At 46.0% G+C, this 25,413-nt stretch overlaps 1 long non-coding RNA gene across 1 annotated transcript; it reads right to left on the reverse strand.

The window, feature by feature from the left end:
* On the reverse strand, window positions 1-25,315 carry LOC309801106. The gene is made up of 3 exons (XR_014293528.1): window positions 25,258-25,315; window positions 24,712-24,949; window positions 1-124 (listed from the first exon to the last, which is right to left on the reverse strand). It is a non-coding gene; the product is annotated as an uncharacterized lncRNA (long non-coding RNA).
* Window positions 25,316-25,413: the final 98 nt, after the last annotated feature.

Below are 25,413 nucleotides of genomic sequence, written 5' to 3' on the forward strand. Positions count from 1 at the left end.
GCAGCTGATGGTGGAACTTGAGGTGAAGAGGCTGGAGGTCCGCCATCCAAGGCAGATCTGGTTTCTGCTTTGCTGTGTGATCGTTGGCACCCCAGGAAATCTCCCTGGACCAGTTTCTTCTGTCCTAAGAGAAAATCAAGAATATTTAAATAATTAAATAATCCACAGCCATATCTATGAAAACTCGGCGCCACTATGACCTGGTTTAACCCTTGTGGTATAATCCTCAGTCTCTTCTGCCCTGACCCTCTCTCTGCAATCAGTCTATCAGCAGCTCCCAAGAGCCCAGCCTCCACAGGTATCTGAGTCCATGCACTTCTGCCCACCAGCTTGGCCACGCGCTTGTCTGAGCCCCTGGACCGCCCCTTGCTTCGCCTCCTGACTGGCCTGCCTACTGTTATTTTTGTTCCCTTCCAATCTGTTCTCTGCAAACCAGCCAACATGATCTTTTAAAAAAATCAGATCAAGTGAAAGAAGCCAGTCTGAAAAGGCTACATACAGTATGATTTCAACTACATGACATTCCAGAGAAGGCAAAACTCAGTAAAAAGATCAGTGGTTGCTGGGCTTTTGCAGGGAGGGAGGGATGAATAGGTGGAACACAGGGGACTTTTCATGCCGAGCAACTACTCTGTGTGATCCTGTGACAGTGAATACATGTCATTCGTTACACATTTGCCAAAACCCATGTGCAATACAAAGAGTCAACCGGAATGTAAAGGATGGGCTTCAGTTAAAAATAATGTATCAACACTGGCTCATTAATTGTAACAAATGTATCACACTGATGCAAGATGTTTATAATACGGGAAAGTGTGTGTATGTGTGTGTGTGTGTCTGTGCACCCATGTGAGTTAGGGGGTGAGAGGATATATGGGAATTACCTGTACTTTCAACTCAGTTTTCTGTAAACCTGAAACTCTTAAAAAGAAAGTCAATTAATGAAAAAAAATCAGATCATGTCATTTCCCTGTTCAAAACCCTCTTAACTGCTTCCATTTCACCTTGAAAAAAAATAATAAATGACAAAAGATAATAAAACTCCTTTCTCTGGCTCATGAAACTTTCAGGATGTGGCCCCTGTGTCACTGTTCCCCTTCACTGACTGTACTGGGCTTCTCTCTGTGCCCCAAACACACCCAGTTTGTTCCCGTCTCGGGGCCTTTTCATGTGCTGTTCCCTCTGTCTGAAGGCTTTTCTCCCTAGTTTTCAGATGATTGGTTCCCTCATATCATTCAGGGCTCAGCTAAAATGCCTAACACTGACCACCCATCAAAAGCAGCCACCCAGTCACTGTTTGCCATATAATCCTATTTTAACTCTGCATGAATCACTGGCTGATATTTTTCTTGCTTGTGCATTTGTTTCCCTAATTAGTACCTGGATCCCCACTAGAATATAGTTGCCATGGGAACAGGGGTCTTCTCTGCCTTCTTCATTGCTGTATCCCCAGCTCCTAGAACAGTGCCTGACATATCACAGGTGCTCAGTAGATTCTTATTGAATGAATGAGTGAGTGAGTGAATGAATGAATGAATGAATTCATTGAAACTCACTCAGGGCTAGGCCTGAGCTGGCTCCTGGATCCTGTAGAAGACATCGTTCACGATCCCTGGGATCTCACAGTCTAATGCACAGTGGTTTATACTGAGCCTCCTGAATGAAACAGTGGAGGGTTAACAGCATGGGCCACGGAGCCAGATGGCCTGGTTTCAAATCCTGGCTCTGGTCCATAACAGCTGCAGTCTGTAAAACACCCAGAAAAGTTCCTAGATCCTATTATATGCTCAGTAAATGCTAGGCTTTATCATTTTCATGCAGGCCAAAAGACACAAAAAACAGCACTCCTCTGCCACCTGAGTTCAAAGAATGTAGGAAATCACTTGACTTATTCATTTTTTCAGGATCATTCATTACATGTCTTTGGAAGTGGGCATGAGAAGAGGTAGGGTGTTTTGGGGAACCTTCATCCTCCCAACAACTCTGGGATAAGTACTAGGGCTATTTCATAGATGAGAGAGCTGAGATTCTGGGTGGTGAGCTGATTGGCACCGTGTAACACAGCTAGTAAGTGCCAGGACCAAGAATCACACCCAGGTCTGATGAGTCATTTGGTGCCCTTACCCCACTTCCCCTCTCACCATTCCCGCTCGGGAAGCATGGGATCTAGCCCGGAGCCGTGGGCCTCCACAGCTGGCAGCAAACCAGAGTGGGCAGGAGGTGGGCTGTTGGTGTAGATAGACCTGATTCAAATCTCAACCTGGGCAAGACCTGGGGCAAAGCTCCATATTGGAAAAGTGGGGACTACAGTAGTTTCTGCCTCACGTACCAGAGACGGCGGCTTTCAGGACAGTAGATACTCAGGGGCTGAATGCTTGTGGAGTTGTTGTGAGGGCTGTGAGGTGAGGTTGGTCTCTCAGATACGTGATAATTCCCCAGATTCCATAACAAGGACTAGATCTGGGATTCTGCACCGCAGGGCAGTATGGATAGGAGTTCTGAAGAGGGCCTCAGAGCTGGGAGAAACAGGGGCAATTGTCCTGTTGACACATGAGGGAACAGAGGCCCAGAGTGGGGCCTGACCTGGCTTGGTCACCCAGCAGATTGGTGGCAGACAGCTGCAGAGTGCCCATGCTGGGAGAAGGCCACGCTGCTCAGAAGGTCTCAGCACGCATGCGCACCACATCCCGTCCCAGCTCGGGCCCACCCATTTGCTCCCTGGCTGAACTGGATTCGAGAACCGTTCTGCCCTTTGCTAGGTGTGGGCTGCTGGTTCAACCACATCTCTGAGCCTCAGATTCCTCAACTTTAAAGTAGGGAAAATACCTCGGAGCTTCACAGAGTTGTAAAGATTAAGTGCACGTGTGTACATAAAGCGCCAGCACAGTGGCTGGAACATGGCAAGTGGACCATAAATGTTAGTTCCTTTCTTTCCTCACATCCATTCCCTACACTGGCATCGGAGGCAGCCTCCTAACCCTCACCCTGTTTAAGAATCATTGACTCTTTCAATGGCCTCTAAGACAAGGACAAAATTCCTTAGCTTGGCATCTGGGACACCCCACGATGTTCTACCTGCCAGCTTTTCTGCCACCTCTTTATAAGTAATGTGTTGTCAAGTTAATAAACGGGTCTATAACCATTTTCGGAAATGTTGCACACATATCCCAGTCTTGCCGATTCAGTGAACTTTAACGTATTAAGGGTTCTGAGAAAACCTGCAGGAAAGAAGTCTATTTAACTTTGTTCAAACCAGAATTTTCCAAATGAGTTTGACGGTGGAACCCTATAAATATCCCACAGAACATGCTTCTGTTTCCTGAACACCCTTTGCAAGTTTCCTGCCTGCAAGCTCTGCGTAGGTTGGTCTGGCTTCCCACAAAGCCCTTCCTCTCAGCACATGTTCACTCATCCCTGGGGGCCCAGATCAGAGAGCTCCCCTCGGACTGGTCAAGTGAGCCTGTCCTCTGGGCTCCCTCAGCTCTGTGTACGGCCCCTAGGCTCACTCTTCCACCCAGCCCCGTGGTGCCTCTGCAGGCTGCCAGCTCCCACCCTCCCCTCCCCGGCATCTGGCTCCCTGCTGCCCCTGCCCACGTGCCTGTATAAGTCCTATCTGTGCTCTGTTTTTGGAGGACAATCCAAAAGCACCTCCTCTAAGAAATTTTCTATGTACCCCTATCAAGAAAGATCTCTTTTTCTCAGGCTTTTAGAGTTAGAACAAAAGCTTGGTGAAGGTAGGATCCATATTTTTTACTTCTCCAGTGTTTTACACTGAGTATAGGTACTCAGTGAATGCATGTTTATTCATACATCGACCAATATTTATGGAACACCTATTATGTGTTCTATGCTGAGTGCTGTGGATACGATGGGAAACCAGATAGACGTGGAAGGCAGAAAGGGCAGGAGGAAAAAGCAAGGACTCTGGAACAGTCAGTTCAGCTCAGGTTCAAATCCTGGTTCCACCATTTACTAGCTGTGCATCCCTGGGCAAATTACTTGACCTCTCTGTGTCTCAGTTACCTCATTCCAAAGACAGGGAAAGATACAGTATCTATCTTAAGGGGGTAATTATGAGGATTAAATGAGATGATAAATGTAAAGTGCTTAGAACAGTACCCAGCACATACTAAGGATTGTATATATGTAGGCTATCATTATTATAATAAATGTTTTTTTGTGCCTCATAGGGCTAGATGTCTAATAGGGAAGACAGACATTGAGTAACTAATTATACAGATAACTACTTACTTGTTTTGAGAAGTGTCAAGAAGGAAAAGAGAAGTGTCAAGAAGGAAAAGAACAGTGCACAAGAGAAGCATAAAATGGATGGCCTGGGTTTGTCTAGAGGGTCAAGGAAGCCTCCTCAGAGGAGGTGACATTTAAGCTAAGACCGAGGATGAGCAGGAGTTACCAGACGAGTTGAAGGCCGTTCCATACAGAGGGAATAGCACGTGCAGAGACAGAGTTAGGACCGGAGTTGGCATTTTGGAGGGATGCAGAGAAGGCCAGAGGGATGGAAGCGCAGAGAACAGGGGCAGCGGTAGAAGGTGAGTTTGCAGAGGCAGGGGGCAGGCCACGCAGAGCCTTGAGGTGTCATCCCAGGAGATCAGGAGATCTGGGGAGCCTTCAAAGGTCTAGATCAGGGCAATGATCATATGCAAGTGTTAACAGACCATTGCAGAGACTGGCAGAGGACCCAGCAGGAGACTGGTCCAGGTGCTTAGTTTAGGGTGCTGGCTGTGGGGAAAGAGAGAGTTGCATGCATTAGAGAATGGTGAGGAGATCAAAGAAATGACAGGAGGTAATGGAAGGAAAGAGGTGGTGAGGATGTTTCTAGATTCACGGTCCGAGCAACTGAGAAACTGCAGGGGAATCTGTTCCCATGCAGGGACCAGGTGAGTTCAGTTTGGGCACGCTGTGCCTGAGATTGCAATGTGATTAGTGGTTTAAGGGGCGTGAAAATAACACTTTAAGCCAGATCGTACTATATTAAGAATACAAAAGTAGGCGAAGGAATTAATAGGTTGAACAGAGACTTTGGGTTGAGAGAGAACATGTGTATTATATCAAAAAAGGGTGGGTCTGTTCCCTTTTTTATGGAAAAGAGTTTACAAATAGAGATGGTATTAGTAGAGAGGCGACGTGGGTGGGCAGTTTGGTGGGGTTGAGGCCATAGCTGACTCACAGCAGACCCTGGCTTTCACCAGCCCTGGAAGTGGGCGGAGCAGCTTGACAGGAATCACAGTGCAGCCTCACTCTGGTGTCGCATAGGAGACTCAGTCAGTCACTCAACAAACAGTTATTTATCTACTTATCCATCTATCTATCTATCCATGTTCTAGGGCTCGGGGACATAACTGATCTAAACATTCCTTAGCTTCTCCTGGAGGAGACAGACAACAAACACGTTAGTACTAGTTTAACATCAGCTCAACTGCTAGAAAGGAGAAAGAAGACAGAGGATTGGAAAGAGATGGGAAAGCTCCATGAGTCCAGTGGTCAAGGCATCTCTGAAGGAGAGGCCTTTGAGTTTCAATAAAACAATTGCAAAATTACAGATTTCTGATTTGGAAATACAGATAAGGGTACCTTCAAATTTTGTCATCTTTAAATGTATATTATTAAATAAATGGCATGACTATTTAAAACTTAATAGAGTTTGAAATAAAAGCCATAAAAGTGAACAATGAAACCAATACAAAATCAATGGAAGAGAATGGTAACAAAAAAATTTCAGGTCATTCCAAAAGTAGTAACTCATTAAGATGAAGAGATAAATTTGAAAAGCAGGTTATGAAGAGGCTCCTGGAATCTTTGATTATCCTTTGATAAGATTGGATGACATGGACACACTGGAAAAAAATACGTACTTTTTTTTGCACTTGACACAAATCACTGAACTAAGAGAACATAAAATGCGTAATGAGCTGCTACAAACAGACAGTGACGACAAACTGGATGATGAGTTTCATCAATTGGAGGGTTTATGATTAGGATTAGTCATTCCACAAGAAAACTTAAAATGTCCTGAGAGAAATTTGCCAGAGGTTTTCCCCAGTTTCATAATAATCCTAAAAATTTATACAACATGACCACTAGCAAGTGGTAAAACTGGAAGAAACTTTTCTAAATTATCAATAAAAAGTTGTTTTCCATGCTGGAAAATAAACCGTGCTAGAGGGAAGGCTGAATCATCTCTCTCTTCTGTCTATGGAAACACAAAATTACAAAATTATTGTCATGCGTGAAGAGGCAACCAAAGAAAATGCAGCCCCCAAATGAAGGAATTTATAAAGCTATGTCAGACAGAAGATTCATAAAAATGTTACGTACTTTTCCAGATTTTGTGTCTTTTGTGCTGTCAGCTGCTAAAATTTAAGAATCTGTGGCAATTTATTCTCTTATTATGAACAAACCTTCACTTTTATAACTGCATTTGTTAGCTATCACTACAATTCTGCTGTGTAACATCCCAGCCCAAAACTCAGTGGCTTACAACCACAATTCTTTATCTGCATAGATGCAGATCAGTTGGGGCCCTGCAGCTGGGAGTTGGGTGATCTGGGCTGGGCTCAGGGGGTTGGCTCTGCTCCATGGATCCCATCTTTCTCCTGGGACCTGGCTGTTAACCAGGGAACGCCCTTCTCATGGTGATGGAAAGGTCCAAGGAGGCAAGTTCCAGCTTCAGCAATGGCATGCTGTCACTGCCATCCCACTTCACTGGCCATGCAAGTCATGTGGCCAAAGAGTCAAGAACCGTGGAAATATACTCTGCCGCTTTAGGAGCCAGAATTGCAAAGTCATCCATCCAGGAAAGAAGTAGACACAAGGAAGGGTGAAGAATTGGGCCCAATAATGCAATCTCCTGTCAGACCTACTTGTCCATTTGTAATTTTCTAATCTTTTTCTTAAAGAGCTCCTCCCCCCAAATTGTATAAACCTCAGGCTTCCACGGAACCTAGATCAATCCCTGGTAGCTGTGTTCTTTTGTTGGTGCCCAGGGCAGCTGCAGGGTGGCTGCTCTAACAATGAACATTCTGCAAATAAGAGCTTCATTAGTCCTTTGAAATACTTGTTCAAAGTTGCACAAATACTTGTGCAAAGTTCAAAGTCCACTAACACTTTTTCAAGCAATTTCTTTCATCAACGACAGAAAAGGAAGTGCTGTTAGAGTCTTTAAATAAAATTTCAATTACTGTAAGTGCAAAAATGGTTGCAAAAAAGTGGTGATGGTCATTTGTAGAGGTAATTATTTAAAATTTTTGGTCAGGAATTTTGTGTAGCCATAAAATCTTGTCTAAAACTCTATGTTCATAGAATTCAGCTCAAATCTCTAAGTAAAAACTTTGAAAACATTTTATTTAGAAGTGTTTACAAATTCAACATTTGGTATCTTTGCTAATTTTTTTTCAGGGGGATCCCAGATGCACTTTTTTTTTTTTTTTGGCTGCACTGTGGGGCATGCTGGATCTTAGTTCCCTGACCAGGGATCGAACCCGTGCCCCCTGCATTGGGAGTGCAGAGTCTTAACCACTGGACCACCAGGGAAGTCCCCTGGATGCACATTTTATAGTGAGTCCTGATTCCTGGTGGGCAAGTCCCTTCTTCCTGCCCTTCTCAGAAGTGTCCCGTAGAGCAACAGGGCACCCTGACCTGGGCTGGAGGGAGTGGGACAATCTCTTACATAAAAATGAGACATCTGTGGTAAAGTAGAAAGGGTGAGGGATTCAGAACCAAATTCAGATTGAATCCTAGCTTTGCTTTTCCTAAATGAGCGGCTTCAGGGATGTCAACTTCCCTTTTGAATCTTGGGTGTCGGTGTGTAAACCTCGGGTGATGACCAGCAAAGGTGTCCTGAGGATCAGATGAAATCTTGTGAGAAGAGATCTTGCCACAGCGCCTGTCTGTTGACCCTGAGTGTGAGATGGAGCCCAGAGAAGTTAAATGACACACTCAAGGTCACAGGACTAGATGGACCTTGTGCTGCCTTCTCCACTGCCAGAATTCAAAGATAATTTCTAGATAAGTTAGTCTTCTCAGTTCCTTTCTCCTGTTTTCTTCCTCTCCCTTCAAAAAAAAAAAAAACAGAAAAATTTCCGAAAACTCACAGCATACCATAGTTCCCAATGACCCTGTCTGCTTTGGCTTTTTCTTATCTGATGGGAACAGAGTGAACTGGATAAGGGTCTCTCTAACAATGGTGGAGAGGAAGCGAGGTTTATTTAAAATCGAACTTTTTTTGGCCCCATTACCACTGGCCTTGGCTGAGCTATGGCTTGGGGCATCTGAAAGCAACCAGGTCTGGATGTGGCTTCCAGGAGAGTCCCTGGGCTGACAGTGAAGAGCCCCTGGAACTTGAGAATCGTGGAAATCCCAGTGGCCTGGAGGGTTAATTGCTAAAATCATCCCTGAAGCAGAGCCCATGTGTGTGTTATTCCCTCTGTCCCTCCTAATCCTGCCATGGTCCCTGGCATGGAGCAGGTGCTCAGAAGTATTTGTTGAATGAATAAATGAACGCGGTCAGAGAGATGAAGAGTCACCTTGAGGAGACAATTTGACCTCATTTGAGAGGCACTAACGCTGCCAGGGGGAAGGTGGACAGCTCACCAGAAGATCTGGTAAAGTCTTATAGAAAGGTTAGGAAAAGAGAAAAGGAAATTTGGTATATGATAAGGGTGGCATTTCACATATGTGAATGGAAAATACATGTTAGGAGAATTGATGGGCTACCTGGAAAAAAATCTAGCTGTGTCCATAACTCATTGCATACACTGAAATAAACTCTCCACAGAGTAACTATGTATAGATAACAAACAAAACCATAAAAATTCTAGAAGAAAATATTAGAGAATGTTTTCCTAATCATGGAGTAGGAAAAGAATCTTTCTAAAACATGACACAAATCCCAGAAATTATCAAGGAAAAATGGATAGATCTGACTACATAAATATTTTTAAACATCTATAGGGAAAAAAATACACAAAGCATATGACAAGCACTACTCTGAAGAATATATTGATTTCCTTTCCATATGATAGATGAAGGCTAAGAACCTGATATGCAAAGAGCTCTTACAAATCAACTTTTAAAAACGTATAAAGAGGGGCTTCCCTGGTGGCGCAATGTTTAAGAATCCACCTGCCAATGCAGGGGACACGGGCTCGAGCCCTGGTCCGGGAAGATCCCATATGCCGTGGAGCAACTAAGCCCGTGCGCCACAACTACTGAGCCTGTGCTCTAGAGCCCATGAGCCACAACTACTGAGCCCACGTGCTGCAACTACTGAAGACCGTGCGCCTGCAACGAAGAGTAGCCCCCGCTCGCCACAACCAGAGAAAGCCTGTGCGCAGCAACAAAGACCCAACGCAGCCAAAATAAATAAATAAATAAATTTATATTAAAAGAAAGTATAAGGAAAGAAAAGTAAAAAAGAAAAAGATGAGTCAGAAAAATAGGCGAATAACATGGGAAAATACATTTCACAGAAGCTGACATTCAAACAGCCAATGAACACACAAAGAGATGCTTGACGACACAGAAAAACCAATCCAAATGAAAACAATGTGATGATATTTTTCATCTATCAGGTGGGCAAAAACTTAAAGGAACCCAGTGTTGGGGAGGAGTCTCCCCAGGCTCTCTCAAATTTGGTCTGTTATTTTTGGAGAGGAATTCATCAATTCCTATCAAGACTTTATATTTATGGGCCCTTTGATCCAGTCAATTCCGCCTTTAAGAATTTATTTCATAGAAACGCTGGCAAGATTGAGCAAAGATAAATATACAGGAAGTTCTTTGCAGTATTGTTTGTAACAACAAAAGACTGGAAATACATGGGTATCAGCAGAGGGTTGAGGAATTCATGGTATGTTCATACTACACAGCTGATAAAGAATGAGAGAGAGCTATCTATATATGCCAACGTGGGAAGATGCCCACAACTTAGTGTTCTATTTTGAAAAAAAGAGCGAGTTGAATAATATATATATTGTCTCTATATATAATACTACTATACAGACAATTTATATATATTTAAATGTCATTATATTTTTATTTATGTTTTTAAAACGATCTCTCACTCTCTTCGTTTATATCTGTATATAAACACACATACGTGTATATATATATATATATATATATATATATATGATTAGATGTGATTAGATATATCTGGAAATTTACACACCAAAGGCAAAGGTTGAATTTCACATTTATTTCTCTATCACTTAAAATTTTTTCGCTGAGCACATGCCACTTTTGTAGCAATGTTAAAAATCATTTTTATTAAAAGGATTTTAACTGATCATTTTGTTCACATACCGATGTTTCTGAATTGGTTACTGAAAGTCCATCTCTGAGGACAGACACCCAGCCTGCTAACAAGCAGGGATTTTTTTTGCTGGATCACGTTTCCCTCCCCTGGCTATTAGAGACTTCCCCCAAAGCATCCTGGCTTCCCTTTGCAGGTAGAGTTTGCAAGGATTGCCCTCTTTCCTGAGGAAGCCAGAGAGGCCACTTGTGTTTGCACGGTACTCACTGGGGCGTAACATATACCCCGAAGTGCAGTCCAGGTGAACCCTTAGCAATTAAGCTCCCTCGTTCAGTTGCCCTTTCACAACGTGGTCATAGAAGCTTTCCCTTCCCGCCCCAGATTTCGAGCTCCCCCAGGGCAGACACTAGGTCCAACTGCTGTCTGTATTCCCAGGAACCAGCACAGAAAATGTTTCTTGACCTTATTTATTAACACAAACATAGACCAAGAGAACTCACCCACCAGGCAGATGGTGAAGCCTGGCTGTAAAACTGACCTAAGGAAGGGAGAAAAGGGATGAGCAGTGGGCCATCTATGGCAGGAGGGCAGGAGGGAGGAAGGCAGATACAGCAAGTCCGTTTACCAAATGGTCCCTTTCGAGAAAGGGAGAAGGCAGCACCTCCTATACACCTCAGTTAGGGCTAATGGGGCATGGAGGTTGCCCATCTCAGGAACAGAAGGCGGTGAGGTGGGGGAGCGGAGTGGGAGGTGGGACAGGCTATACTATATTCTATCCTACAAAGCCAGTGGGTGAGGATATATTTGGTGTTGCTGCTGATGACAACTGCAGGGAAATGGCTTTTGTGATGGAGATAAATTAATAAAAGCATGTAGCAGCCACTCACTACAGCCCACAAGAAATTGAAAGGCTGGCTTGTAGGACTTATTTGTCTTTGTATCCCTGGTGCCAGGGCCTGGCACAGAGCAGGGACTCAGTAGATGCTTGAGAAGGAAGGAAGCTAGGGAGGGCAGCCGAGAAAGGGGAAGGGAGCAGATGGGGAGAGATAATGACCCAAGGACCAGCAAGCTCTTTTTTAGTTTCAGGCTATCAGGGAATGCTTTGAGGGGGTCCTAGAAAGCTGCCTCCACCTCACTGCCCGTCCTTGGGCTTTCATATTCTTATCTACGTAGTGGGAGTTGGAAGAGAGAGAATGTTGGACTAGTTCAGTGATTCTGACCTGGAGTCCCAGAACCCTAGGGAACTCTCAAGATAGAAATAGGTACCATGAGCTATTTTAGTACTTCTAAATGCATAACAGGGACTGTGCATTTGCTCAGGATAAGGGTATATGTGCTGACAGGCCAGGTATCTTTCTTTGGGGCTGGAACTCCATCACTCCCAAGAAACAGGGAGGCTATTTGATAGAGCCCACTCTGCAGGAGGGCTGACCCAAGGTAGAGCATATCCAGTTGGGCCTTTGGACAAGTGACCAGCCTCTCTTGTGCTAGTTTCCTCTTCAGTGATAACAGTACTGCCACTCAGAGGGGTAGGATGGCGATTAAATGAGCTGGCACACATAAAGCACTTGCCAGCCTCGGCAAATGGTTGTTACTATCATTGTTAATTCAGGGTAGTGGATATGAACATCTCATGCTAATCAGAAACTCTGACTGGAGCTACAGATATTGATTAATAAATAGCAGGAAATGGATGAATTATTAACTATTTAGAGCAGCTTTTGGTAAAACAATACCTTTCAAAACATGAGACCCCTTGAAGAAAAGTCAGGAGTGTCCATGGTGGGGGACAAAGATTGAGCCCTTCTGGGTAAGTCCCCTTCCAGCTGGGGTTTACTAAAAGACTAAGCTCTCCCTCTTACGGGGCTTGGCACAATTGTTCTCTCTGCTTGGAATGCCTTTCTCTTCCCTCCCCTGCCTGACTGCCGACTCCTATGACACCTCCTCCAGGAAGCCTCCCATGGCTCTTGCTCATCTGAGTTGGGGCCTTTCAGCATCACACTGGACTCACTCCTTCGAGGGCACCACTACACTGTGCAGTACTTTTTCTTTTTTTTTTTGAATTTTAGAATTTCATGCATTCTTCCATACAGCAAGCTCTCATTAGCTACCCACTCCACTCACATCAGTGTATACATGTCAGTCCCAATCTCCCAATTCATCCCACCACCACCACCACCACCACGTTCCTCCTTGGCGTCCATACATTTTTATGGAAAGTATTTGCAGTACTTTCTTAGACCAATGATTCTCAACATTGATTCTGCATCAGAATCAAACTAAGGGCTGGTGCAAACAGGGATTGCTGGGCCAGAGTGTCCGATTCAGTCCGTCTGGGGTGGGCCCTGAGAACCTGCATTTCTTACATGTTCACAGCAGCTGCTGTTGCTGCTGGCCCCAGGAGGCCCACTTGGAGCACCTGTGGTTTAGAGCACGTGCTCTAAGACATGAAGTTTCTTCCGCATTTTTGCACCGGCAGCAGCACCTCAGTCTCGAGTCCCTGCCGCATGGAAAGAGAAATCAAGTGACAAGATGCAATGCAGAAAACTTCCCAAGGCTTTGTGTGCTGGCAACCAGACAGCAGCGGTGACCCAGCTGGAAGTGCGACTGCTCTCTGAGGGCTGGAAGCGCGGTGGCCACAAACGTGGCAGGCAGGACTAGAGGCCCTGGTCCTAGGTCATAGCGCCCTCTGGTGCCAACAGCTCACCTCTGCACCTGGAGCTGTGAGTGGACGGTTGGCAGAAGGGACCTGTTTTCCCCTCCGGACTTCGTTCATGTCACCACCAGAGGAAATGTGCTGAAACCCAGCTCTGACCCTCCACCAGGTTAAACCCCACCCATGGCTCTCCACTGCCTTCTGGACAAAGCTAAACACTCAAAGTCATTGCCCACCTTCTCCTTAGTAAACTGCCCCTCTCTGGGGAGCCCTCTGTTTTATACACACATACACTACCTTCTCTCCCTGAGAAATGTACTCTTTCTTTAATGTCAAATATGGCCTCTTCCTGGATCCCTTCCTGGATTCTCCCAGGCAGAAGTGATTGCCTGCATCACCCTGTGCATAGACCACTACAGAGACCTCGCAGTGCATGTAAGTACAAGTTTGTGGAGTCTGGATCCTCCTTGAGACCATGAGCAATTTGGGGGCTCCTGACTCGGCTTTGGTGTTGATGTGAAAAACTCAGCCTCTGTGCACTGGTGCCGAATTGAATCTCGGAAACAGAGTTTTTTGGTGAAGTAGGAAAGAAGAGCTTTATTGCTTTGCCAGACCAAGGGGAACACAGCAGGCTCATGATATGAAAAACTGTGTGTCCCAACATGGGAGGATTTGGTGAGGAATTTTATAGCAATGGTTCAAGGGCAGGTTTGCTGATAAGGATCAGGGTGTGTGTGCAGGGCCTGCACTCCTTTAATCTGGCCTCAGGTGGTCTCCTATTAAGCTTCTCTGGTTCCTTTAATCTGGTCTCAGGTGGTCTCCTGATGAGCTTCTTGAGGTTATCAAACTGTGACCTTCCCTGGAATGAAGAATGCTAACATCTTCCATTTGTTAGGGGTTTTAGTTCTGTAAGAGAGCTCAAAGATATTGTTATGTGTATCCTTTCAGGTGGAACCAGGACCCTGCCCCAAAGCTGCACTATTGTTTCTTGACTGCTCCTCCTTTGTCTCTGCATCCCCTCCTTTCCCTGACTAGCAACTGTTCGAAAGTCTTCCATGCCCAGGAACCCCACAGGGTCCTGCTCGGTTTCAGTGCCTCATTAAATGCTAATGGAATCTAAAGAGCTGTTTTCTTACCTCAAAAATAAAATATATTATATCCCGTTAAAGCAGCGATAAATGAAATTTAAAGAAAATTAAGCAGGGATAGAAATTAATGGAGGGGGGCTTCCGTGGTGGCGCAGTGGTTAAGAATCCACCTGCCAATGCAGGGGACACGAGTTCGAGCCCTGGTCCGGGAAGATCCCACATGCCGCAGAGCAACTAAGCCCGTGTGCCACAACTACTGAGCCTGCACTCTAGAGCCCGTGAGCCACAACTACTGAGCCTGTGTGCCACAACTACTGAAGCCCGCGTGCCTAGAGCCCGTGCTCTGCAACAAGAGAAGCCACCACAGTGAGAAGCCTGTGCACCGCAACGAAGAGTAGCCCCCGCTCACCACAACTAGAGAAAGCCCGCGCGGCAACAAAGACCCAACGCAGCCAAAAATAAATAAATAAATTTATTAAAGAAAAAGGAAAAAAGAAATTAATGGAGGGGGACTCTTTTAGGCAGTGTGGTTAAGGAAATTCTTATTGATGAGGTGATATTTGAGCAAAGACCTGAGCAAAGTGAAGCTCTGGACTGTGCATGTTTCTGAGAGATACATGCTTCCCTGATGGTGTACAAAGGCCCTGTGGTAGGAGCAGGTTTAGCATATACTAGGAACAGTGAGAAGGCCAGTGTCTTAAGTCAAGGAATCCAGAAGCAGATGCTAAGATGAGAATTTGTGTGCAAGTGATTTATTAAGTTCTCCCTTAGGGATGGGGGTGGGGAGTAACCAGCAAGGGCACGGGGGAAGCAGGGCTGGAAAAGCAAGCCAAGAAAAGATTGAATTCAGGCAGAATCCTGCAGAGGGTGGGCTCAGCCTTATCCCAAAGGGAGCTCTGGTTAATGAGTTACGTCTTAGAGTTTGTCTCAATCGAAGGCAACTGAGACTTTCATATTCCCATCAATCCCTGATTTAGGGTCACTCCAAGGAGATGTAAATGCTCAGACACTTTATGTGGGCAAAGTGGGCTTCACCAGACTAAAGGCTGCCCTGCCACCCAAAAGAGCTATGGGTACTGGGTATTGAAAACAAAAGCATATCAAAGCTGGGGGCCACACACGCAGTGGGAAAAGGGGATCTGAAGGGCTCTTGATGGAGCAATAACATCGTCTGTCATAATCAATAAGGTTAAGAACAGAAGTCAAGGGGAAGAATTATGAGATGAAATCTGAGAGTCAGTTGAGGCCAGATTAGGGAAACCAATATCTGATTTTGCCCAAGGAGGCAATGTACTGAGCTAAAAAACTACATTTCCCATCTGCATCTAGGGTGGCCAGTTCTAGACACTGAGATGTAAGTAGAGGTGTGCTGAAGGTTTCTGAGAAAGCATTGATTTCCTGATGGAGGCGCCACTTCCTCCTTGCTGCACCATTCTTCCTGCCTGGAATGTGAACCTGAGGCTGGAGCTAAAGCAGCCACCTTGTGATCATGAGGACACATAGAGGCAAATGTGAGAATAAAAGCTTCATGCTAAGGATGGAGGGGCAGAAAGACAACACCTCTGCCTATACCTAACTGCAAACTGCAGGAAAAGACTTGATCTTCGGTAAATGTCTGTCATTGCAATACAAGAAACAAAGTCCTTTTATAAGCTCTGTTACAACACTTTCAGGCAGAGCACAAGAAACCGGTTGCAAGTTAATAGCCTGCACTTAATAGCCCAAGTCAAATATCTCACCCATTTGCAGAATCACTCAATTCACCAGCCTACATGAAAATCAGCAGCACTAAGTTTGGGGCTGAAGAAGCAAATAGAGAAGTTGCCATTTCCAAACAATCTTATGGATGCATTGAAAACATCTCAGACATAGAACCAAAGCTAATCTAGAAGCTCCAAAAATTTTGCATTGCAGTGACGAATCTACAGGCACCAGTAACCACAGTCAGTTAGAAGCAGCAGCAGAATTCTCAGAACCCAGTGAGGAGGAAGTAGTCAGAGGTAAATGAGCACCTTGAATGGACAACACCAGGTGAGTATATGGTCTCCTGGGGTGGCTGCAACAACACAATGTCAAGGCTTTACTTCACAAGTTCATTCCCCAAATCCTGAGATTTCAGGAGCACATTCTTTCATTCATAGAAAGTTATTGTCTGTAAAGATTTCCTGAATTCCATAATCAATGATATGATCAAAATGGTGAATTAAAACCCAAGGCTCTCAGCCATGTATATTTTCAGCCTTGTGGGAAGAAATAGGACAATAAAACTACTTTCTGCTGTTTCATACAGAAATGGGTTGACTCTCCAAAGAGAGTTTTATCAAGACTTTATGAGCTTAAAAAAATAATAAAATGAAATGTAAAAATTGTGAACCAGTCTCACTTTACAATTTTTTTTTTTTTTTTGCATTATGTGGGCCTCTCACTGTTGTGGCCTCTCCCGTTGCGGAGCACAGGCTCCGGACGCACAGGCTCAGCGGCCATGGCTCACGGGCCCAGCCACTCCACGGCATGTGGGATCTTCCCGGACAGGGGCACAAACCCATGTCCCCTGCATCGGCAGGCGGACTCTCAACCACTGCGCCACCAGGGAAGCCCCTTAATTGACATTTTTGAGTCTAAATGAACTTGATCAAAAATTATAAGAATCCTAGGAAAGTAGCTTTGTGTAGTCATGAGTTAACGCAGCAGGCATGGGTGACCCAAAATTGCACATTGCAAAGGTCTTTGGGACTAGCCCTTGACCAGCTCCTGGAAGATGATCCTTTCACTGTCATAAACCATAACCATGAATATACCACCTTTTCTGAGTTCTGTGAGTCCTTCTAGCAAATCACTGAGCCTGAGGGTGGTCTTGGGTCCTTCCACACAATATTAATATGTGCTAACAACATTTATGGAATCAAAGAAAAAATTTACTTTTGGAGAAGTGAAATGACTGGGGAACTAAGTTGGAGTTATTGTTTGAATCCTAAAGAAAAATGATTCAGACTAATAGAGCATTGTCCATGTAAGTTGGAAGAAATTTTCATCATAATTTTAAAGTACTTAACTTGAACAAAGTACTATTGTATTCTAAAGACCTTTATATTATGAAGAGAAATTTCAACATTACATTTTTCAGTGAAAGAAAAAGCTGAACCACTAGATTTAGAGAACAATTGCATCTTTAAAGTAAAATTCAAAGGATCCTAATTCGATTAAGAACAAGAAAGGAGTTTCTGACAAGTGGGGGGAAAATGATGGATCTCACTGCCATTTACAGCGTCTGCTTGTGAACATTCATTGTCAATGGTGATGCTCATGAACTCGAAGAGACCATAACTGGAAGAACATAATCAGGAATTTTGTGGCCATTTCAAATATAGAATCTATTATAAAATGTTCATGGAAGCAAGCTGATTTCTTATCACAAATTTGAAAAGATGTTATTTGGAAGTTTTCTCCTAATTCAGTGGTTACTGTTTTCCTAAATGCTTTGTATTTTATTTCTTTTCATAATTATATACTATCCAGAAAATGTAATTAATATTTTCACCCAGTCCTATATACACATTCCCAAATCTTGAGTACACCCTGATGTGTCATATAAATACTGTCATTTTCTACATGTTCCACGATGTGAAAAGCATTGGGAAACACTGAGTTAAAAGAGTTTGATTGTTATTAAAAAATTCAAAATAATGGTGGCTTAAAAATATAGAATTGTGGGGCTTCCCTGGTGGCACAGTGGTTGAGAGTCCGCCTGCCGATGCAGGGGACGCGGGTTCGTGCCCCGGTCCAGGAGGATCCCACATGCCGTGGAGCGGCTGGGCCCGTGAGCCATGGCCGCTGAGCCTGCGCGTCCGGAGCCTGTGCTCCGCAACGGGAGAGGCCGCAACAGTGAGAGGCTCACATACGGAAAAAAAAAAAAAAAAAATATATATATATATATATATATATATAAAATTGTATTTGCCCCCAGGTAACAATCCACATGTAAGCCATCCCGGGGATGGTGTGGTGGTTCCTCAGCTCTTCACCTGAACACATTCTCTCCAGCAAGAAGGTGAAAGAAACTATCCTCTGTCTAGTTTCACATGTTTCTTTGTTGGGTTCAACATAGATTGTTAGTTCTTCCCTTACCCGCCCTGCTTTCAGGCCAGGGAGCATCTCTCATCACATTCAGTAGTCTTGGAGTCAGACAAACATCTCTGCTGATTACAAGCTGGGGATTTGGGCAGGTGTTAATGCTTCCTAAGCCCCAGTTTTCTCATCTGTAAAATAGAGTGAAGAGCACCAACCTCAAAGGGCTGCCTTGAGAAGTAAATGAGGGACGCAGGGAAAGCAGTCAGGGATGCAGGGAAAGCAGTCAGGACTGCGTCTGGCATCTAGCATGTGCTGATGGAGCTCTGGGCTTCTCTGCGTCTTTGGTATCCAGCATGGAGCCCGGAACAGGTGGGCTTGCATCAGCGTTGGTTGAGGTGAGCTGAATTGAACTGGACTCAGGGGAAGGACGTTAATTCTCCAGTGCATCAGGCCTGCCCTGTGTGCGTAGCTGGCTCTGGCAGCCACAGCAAGTCCTAGGTGAAGATTTTCAGGAACAAAGAGCTGGAAGGCAGGGTAATGTGCCCCGGAGGGCTAAGGATGTGGGCACGGTGATGACAGCATCTGCTACACCGGATGATGCCATTTTTATGTTTTTCGAGAAAACGTAGGTCTGCGTAGACTGTAAATTTTGTCTGGGGTGGGGAAGGGGAAGGGATATTACCAGAGTGAGCAGTGCGAGCAGAAGGGAGTGATTGTCCCTAAGCCTTAGGTGGCAGCTAGGCTGTGGTGGACTTCTGTTTTCCCCCCCATCTATTCTCCACTTTTTCCATAGTCGTAAGAGTTTACCTGGGCAGATGGTCACCCTGCTAGGGATGACATTTCCCAGCCTCCCCTATGGCCGAGATGTGGTCCTCTGATTCTGTTCTGACCAGTGGGATGTGACAGAAAAGGTGTGGGCAGCTTCTACATTATTTGCTTAAAAGGAAATCGTTTTTCCTTCACTTCCTTTCTTTCCCCACTCCTGCAGGAATATGAATACAGACGCCGCAGGAACCCAGCCTTGAGTACGCAGATGAGGATGACACCCTTGGGAAGGCAGAGTAACAAGATGGAAGGAAACTGGGTCCCTGGATGACCAGCCTGTCAGCCAGGACCACTCACCCAAATGCTGTCACGTAAGTGAGAGAGAAATATTTATCTTAGCTAAGCTATTAGGATGTCTGTCACGGAGGCTTAGCTTCCTGTCGGCCGGGGGCAAGGTGGCTTTTGATTAAGGCAAGAGAGTACACCCTGGGCCTGTAGGAGCAGAGTGAGCATTCAGGACCCTTCACACACTGGCTGTGGAGGAGGCCTGTAAAGAACGCAGGTGTTCACACTGGAGAAGTGAGTTATGCCGGAGAGGGAGGCTGTGAGGCAAGATGCAGACCTGAGGCCAGCACTTTCTGGAGAAGGTAAGAAAGGCAGGCTGGGCTCGCTGGAGAAGAAAGAGGACCTTCACGGCTGAAAGCAGCGTTTCCCTTCTGCCTGGAGGAAAGGCCTGGGAGGGCTGTGGGGAGGATTCACTGCAGCTCCGTGCCCCGCCGCCCCGTGCCCCACTCCCGCCCCACCAAGCAGTGACAAGACTTAGCTTGGACTCTGAGTGGCTATGGGTACGGGAGCTGCCAACCAGAATGGGAAGCCAGGGTCTGACAGAGAATGAAAGGCAAAGAGCAGAGCCACGACTTGGAGGCATTCAAAATTCAAAGTGACAATTCCAAGTGGAAAAGTAGAGGGTGTTTTAGTTGGGATATGCATTCAGTAGAAGGAGAGCCCCAAAGCTACAGGAGCATCAGCCTAGACAGAATTTCCTTCTCTCACCCCATATTCCAGGCACGAGCAAGCCGGGTCTGCTGTGGTACCCCTGGAGCCGGCGTCCAGCCTCCTTCCAACTTCTTGTCCCTTGCACTCGAGGTGATCCAAGTTTTACTCTCAACTTGGTTAAAGTGGAACCATATTTCCTGGAAGCCCTTTCCCTATAGAGTTCCGTGTGAGAGAGGGTCCAACGGAGGAATTGCTGTGAGGATTGGGGGGTGGAAGCACAGCGGCACCATTATTGTCTGAAGGGGGGACATGGTAACAGATGCAGACATGTTCGGTGGGGTCCAACTTGTCCTCTTAGCCACACTCAGTTCCTCTCCCCAAATGCCCACAGTGGCCCTGGGCACACCACCCGATGCTTGGGCCCACTGACATGTAGCTACCCGAGGCCCCAGCTCCCCACAGGCCTCTGCACAAGCCCGCCTTCCCAGCGGCCGGACATGCCCTGCTTCTCTGTTTCCCAGTAAGCTCCATGTTGTCCACTTTTGATCATTTTCTAGGAGGATTTGTTACTGACTTCTCTGATCTCCCTTCTCCCCACTCTGGACCTTCACTTCCTCAGCTCCCCCTACAGTTGTGCAAGGTCTCATTCCTGTAATAATCCCTCCTGCCCTCAGTGTAAACCGACTCGGTTCTCAGTTTCCCCACTGCTGGCTGGGGTTTTGTCTCTGTTAAGTTTGCTCAGGTTTCGTTCATTCATCTAATTTCTTGCTTCCAAAATGTTTACTCCTGTCATCTCCCCTGTTCTCCCCGCCTTTACATGGATTTATGTAATTAAAAAAAATCATTTCTTGGGCTTCCCTGGTGGCACAGTCATTAAGAATCTACCTGCCAATGCAGAGAACACAGGTTCGAGCCCTGGTCCGGGAAGATCCCACATGCCGCAGAGCAACTAAGCCCGTGCGCCACAACTACTGAGCCTGTGCTCTAGAGCCCGCGAGCCACCACTACTGAGCCCGAGTGCCACAACTACTGAAGCCCATGAGCCTAGAGCCTGTGCTCCGCAACAAGAGAAGCCACCGCAATGAGAAGCCCGCGCACCGCAGCGAAGAGTAGCCCCTGCTTGCCACAACTAGAGAAAAGCCGGTGCGCAGCAACGAAGACCCAATGCAGCCAAAAATAAATCAGTAAATTAAAAACAAAAAGAAACACCCCTCCCCACACACACACACAATCTGTAGGTGCTATGCTTGGGGAAATCCAGGCAACAACAGAAACATGGGGGAGAAAGATGAACCCCAACTCAAGGGAAGGAGGCTGTCCAGATGAGTTACTTCGGGGATGTGAAGGCCAGGCTGAAATGTGACTTTAGTAAGACAAAGGGGATATTCCATCGGCAGTCTGTGTGAAGATCCAGATGTGAGAAAGAGAACAAATGGCATGTTCAGGCTACTGGAAGAGTCCAGTGTGGCTAGAGCCTAGGGTGGGTCATGTGGCTAGAGGGGTAAACTGAGGCCAGTGTTTGCACAGCCTCATACATCAAAGTGCAGTTTTGACTTTATCCTGAAGGCAATGGAGTATCATTGAAGAGAAAAAGTTCCTACCCTTATTTTTCCTTTGCTTCATTTTTCTGTCATATTTTACACACACACACAAATGACCTTAAATCCGTTCATGAACAAAGTGTGGGTATAACCATCTAATTCGCCAAATAACATCATTAAAGACAGCTAGCTCAAGGGAGGAAAATCCAACATAACACATTCATGCTAAAACAATATATAGCCAATAAGAAAGGATACAAACATGTGCACAGAGTGTCTCTTGAAAGATAAACAAGAAACTGGTATTAGTGGTTGTCTCCAGGAGGAAAACTAGGTGGCTGGGCATAGGTATGGGGGGGAAGGCTTTTACTGTGCACTCCTTTTTACCTTTTGAATTTTGTACTGTTTACATAGTTATTAAAAACTAAGTAAAATGTAATTTTAGAATAGATAGCTCCAATCTGGTAAAAAAAAAACCCAAAAACCAAAAAACAACAAATTTAAATCAATAATTGTCGGCTCTCTCCTGCCCCACTGCTCCAGCAGATAATCTACCAGAATGCCAGGCTAGGATGACAGCATATTGATGTGAAAGTGAAACAAGTAACTCCAAGTAGCCTTGGCTAGAAAACAATAAGCAAGATCTGGTGCTGGGTAGAATGAGGGGTGCAAAATGGAAAGAGGATTCAAAGCGAAACTTTACATGTGCTCTTGGGAGGGCATTTATGCTTTTCAGTCTTGGCTTCATCCTATGAAATACAGCAATAATGGTGGCATGTATATCACAGGGCAGTAGTGGGAATTAAATATGCTGGATCCTGGTTATTAAAAGGCCAACAAGACTGTACCTGATAAGGGAACTGAGACACAGAAAGGTCAAGTAACCTCAGGGAGATTACAATCTGGTGTGGAGGAGACAGACAAGTCAGTAGCAGGCAATGTGAGCACCCTGTGAGAAGTGTCTCAAGGCAAGCAGGTGCCTACGGGAGGGAACTGCAGGAGGTGTGCTGCCTTACGGTGGGTTCCCTAGGAACCAAGTCTGAGATGGGGTTCCTGGGTAATAATTGAGGAATGCTCTCAAGTGCACCCTGTAAGGGAATGAGGGAGGCAGAATAGGGCAGGAAGAAGCTGGACAAGAGGTGTGTTTAGCTTAAGGGTTGGCAAACTGGCCTTCAGACCAAGTCTGTATTTCTGTAAAGAGCTGTACTGGAACACAGTCACACTTATTTTGTTTACGTATCATTTATGGTGGCTTTTGGGCTATGAAGATGGAGTTGAGGAGCTGTGACCGAGACGGTGTAGCTCACAAAGTCTAAAATATTGACTATCTGGCCCTTTACAGAAAGGTTGCGGTCCCTGGTTTAGCTGAGTCTAGCCTCAGCCTGATCCCAGGGGGAGCTCTGGAGCATGAACAGCATCACAGAATCGTCGCAGCTGAAGACAAGGTGCGTGGCCTTTTGTACATTTGCGCAGGGCAGACTCTGGGACCTCGTGCTTAGAAGGGCCCCCAAACTGGAGATAAGGAGAGAGGTCTAGGCTGGAAACACAAATTTGTGCGTTGTCAGGATATAGATGGTATTTAAAGCCTAGTATTTAAAGTCTGGTATTTAAAGCCTGAATGAGATCATCCAGAGAATGATTATAGGTGGAGAAGGGATCTTCTGAGCCTTGAGGCATACCGATGTTTAGAGGTCAGGAGGCAGAAAGGATCTAGGAAAGGAGATGCAGAAGGAGAGGCCTATGAAATAGGAGAAAAACTGAGAAAGTGGTTTCCTAGAAACCAAGTAAAGAACACATTTTAAGGAAGGAGTGACCAGCTGTGACAAATACTGTTAGCGAAGTAGTAAGTTTAGGGGCAGGATGTGGGGACAGGATGGTTGCACCCAGTAGTCCACAGGGAGTCTGTGAGCTCAAGGTGGGTGAGAGGAGCCGCCCAAATATGCAAATACACACACACACACACACACACACACACTCACATCATGCATATGCAGCCACACTGGTGTCTTTATCTGGGGCTTGTGAGTCTAGGCTGGTATAGAGACGAGGTGGGGGAAGGTAGAAGTTAATTTTTTTGTGTGTGTGTGGTACGCGGGCCTCTCACTGCCGTGGCCTCTCCCACTGCGGAGCACAGGCTCTGGACGCACAGGCCCAGCGGCCATGGCCCACGGGCCCAGCCGCTCCACAGCACATGGGATCCTCCCGGACCGGGGCACGAACCCGCGTCCCCTGCATCAGCAGGCCGACTCTCAACGACTGCACCACCAGGGAAGCCCTAATTTTTGACAAGAGCAGTTTCAGTGGAATTACACGAGCAATAGCCTGACAGAATGAGTTCAAGAGAGAGGGAAGAAATTGGAGACAACAAGCATAAACAACATTTTCTAGGAGTTGTGTTGAAAAGGGGCACAGAGAAATGGAGGGATAGCCAGAGAATTATGTAGAGTCAAGGGAGGGGTTTTGTTTTAAGATGGGAGAAAATGCATCATGTTAGTGGAAGTGATCTAGGAGAGAGGGAAAGTCAATGACGCAGGAGGGGAGAACTACTAGCGGGACATTCTTGAACTGATGAGAGGATATGGCACTTGAAGCAATGAGAAGAGGCTCATGGACAGTTTGTCCACAGCACAGAAGACAAGGCAGAGCTTGTATGCACAGACGAAAGTAGGTCGATGGATAGGGTGGTGGGAGCTCAAGGAGGTTCTCTTGATGGCTTCTATTTTCTCAATGAAATAGGAAGCAAGACCATCTGCTGAGAGAGAGTAGAGGTTTACAGAAGGAGAGGAAAGGGTAAAGTGGCCACCCAGTAGAGCGGCTAAGTGAGGGGCTAATTTTATATCTTCTACAGCTCCTTTGTTACTTCGACAAGTATGTTCTCAGTGTCTATCATGTCCCAGGCACTTTGATAAACACCAAATGTTTCTTGAAAGAAGTGTGGCTGTAAAACACCCGAAGCATGTTTTAGGTCTGTAGCTGAGTGCAGCTTGCAGAGCAGGAGAAGTGGTGATTCAGATAGAAGAAGCCAGAAGCCTCTCTTTGGGGCCATTGCAGAAATCTCCTAACTGCTTTCTTGGAATCCATTTGGTTGAGTCATTTTCCTGAAATACAAGTCTGATCACGTCACACCTTTTCTTTACATACTTCAGTGAAGGTATACAAGAACTTGTGACAAACTGCTTCTAAGGAAGAAAACAGAACACTGGGATGCAGAGACTTACTTTTTAAGTATACACTTGTATAGTGTTTGGAGAAAAAAACAGGTGCGTGTATTCACTATTCAAAACAAAACCAAGCCGCCTCCTCAGAAAACTTCCTATGGCTTACCACTGCCCTTAGGGGGAAAGAAAATCCTTGGTCTATAATGCTCTGCGAGGTGTGGCCACGCCGTATTGATCTCTCTTCCCTTGGCTCTCTCCAGTGCAGCGACACTGGCCTCCAACTCAGCTGGGCGAGGCTCTCCTGGGCCTCAGGGCTTTCACACCGGCTTTTCTTTCTGCTTCTCTCATTCTTACTCCCATCAGATGAGCAAGGAGCCAGCGCCCAGCCGCCGTCTTGGCCTTCCCTGTAATAGAGGCGGAGAGTGACACTGTAGGCATCCCTTGGTTCAGAGGGCGCCGCGTGAGAGAGAGAGATGGGTTGGGGTCGCACCACCTTGCCCACAAGGTCGGACGGTTCAGGGACACGGTGTGATGGATCTCGCCTCTCCTAGAAGGCCTTTGCTGGGTGGCGGGGGGGCGGCTGGAGCCAGGCGATGGATTTGCCAGGTGTGAGTCAAAACATGGTCTACTCCCCCTCAAAAGAGGAAGCCTGAACCACTGGCTGTGACAAAGGCTGCAAGGCAGAAACGCCATGACCTGCCCCGTCTCGTACCTCTTGCGTCTGCCGGGCGACAGCAGCGCTGGGAAATTGATCCGGAGAAGCCAGCCGCACTACTAGCAAAGCGCGCCGGCCTCGCGCCGGCGCACTCCGGACCCTGAGCCCGGCGCACCCAGGTCCCGCCCTGGGGCGGGCCCGCGCCCCCACCCC

The sequence above is a fragment of the Mesoplodon mirus genome, assembly GCF_964341445.2.
Source record: "Mesoplodon mirus genome assembly, chromosome: 3".
NCBI classification, from domain to species: domain Eukaryota; kingdom Metazoa; phylum Chordata; class Mammalia; order Artiodactyla; family Ziphiidae; genus Mesoplodon; species Mesoplodon mirus.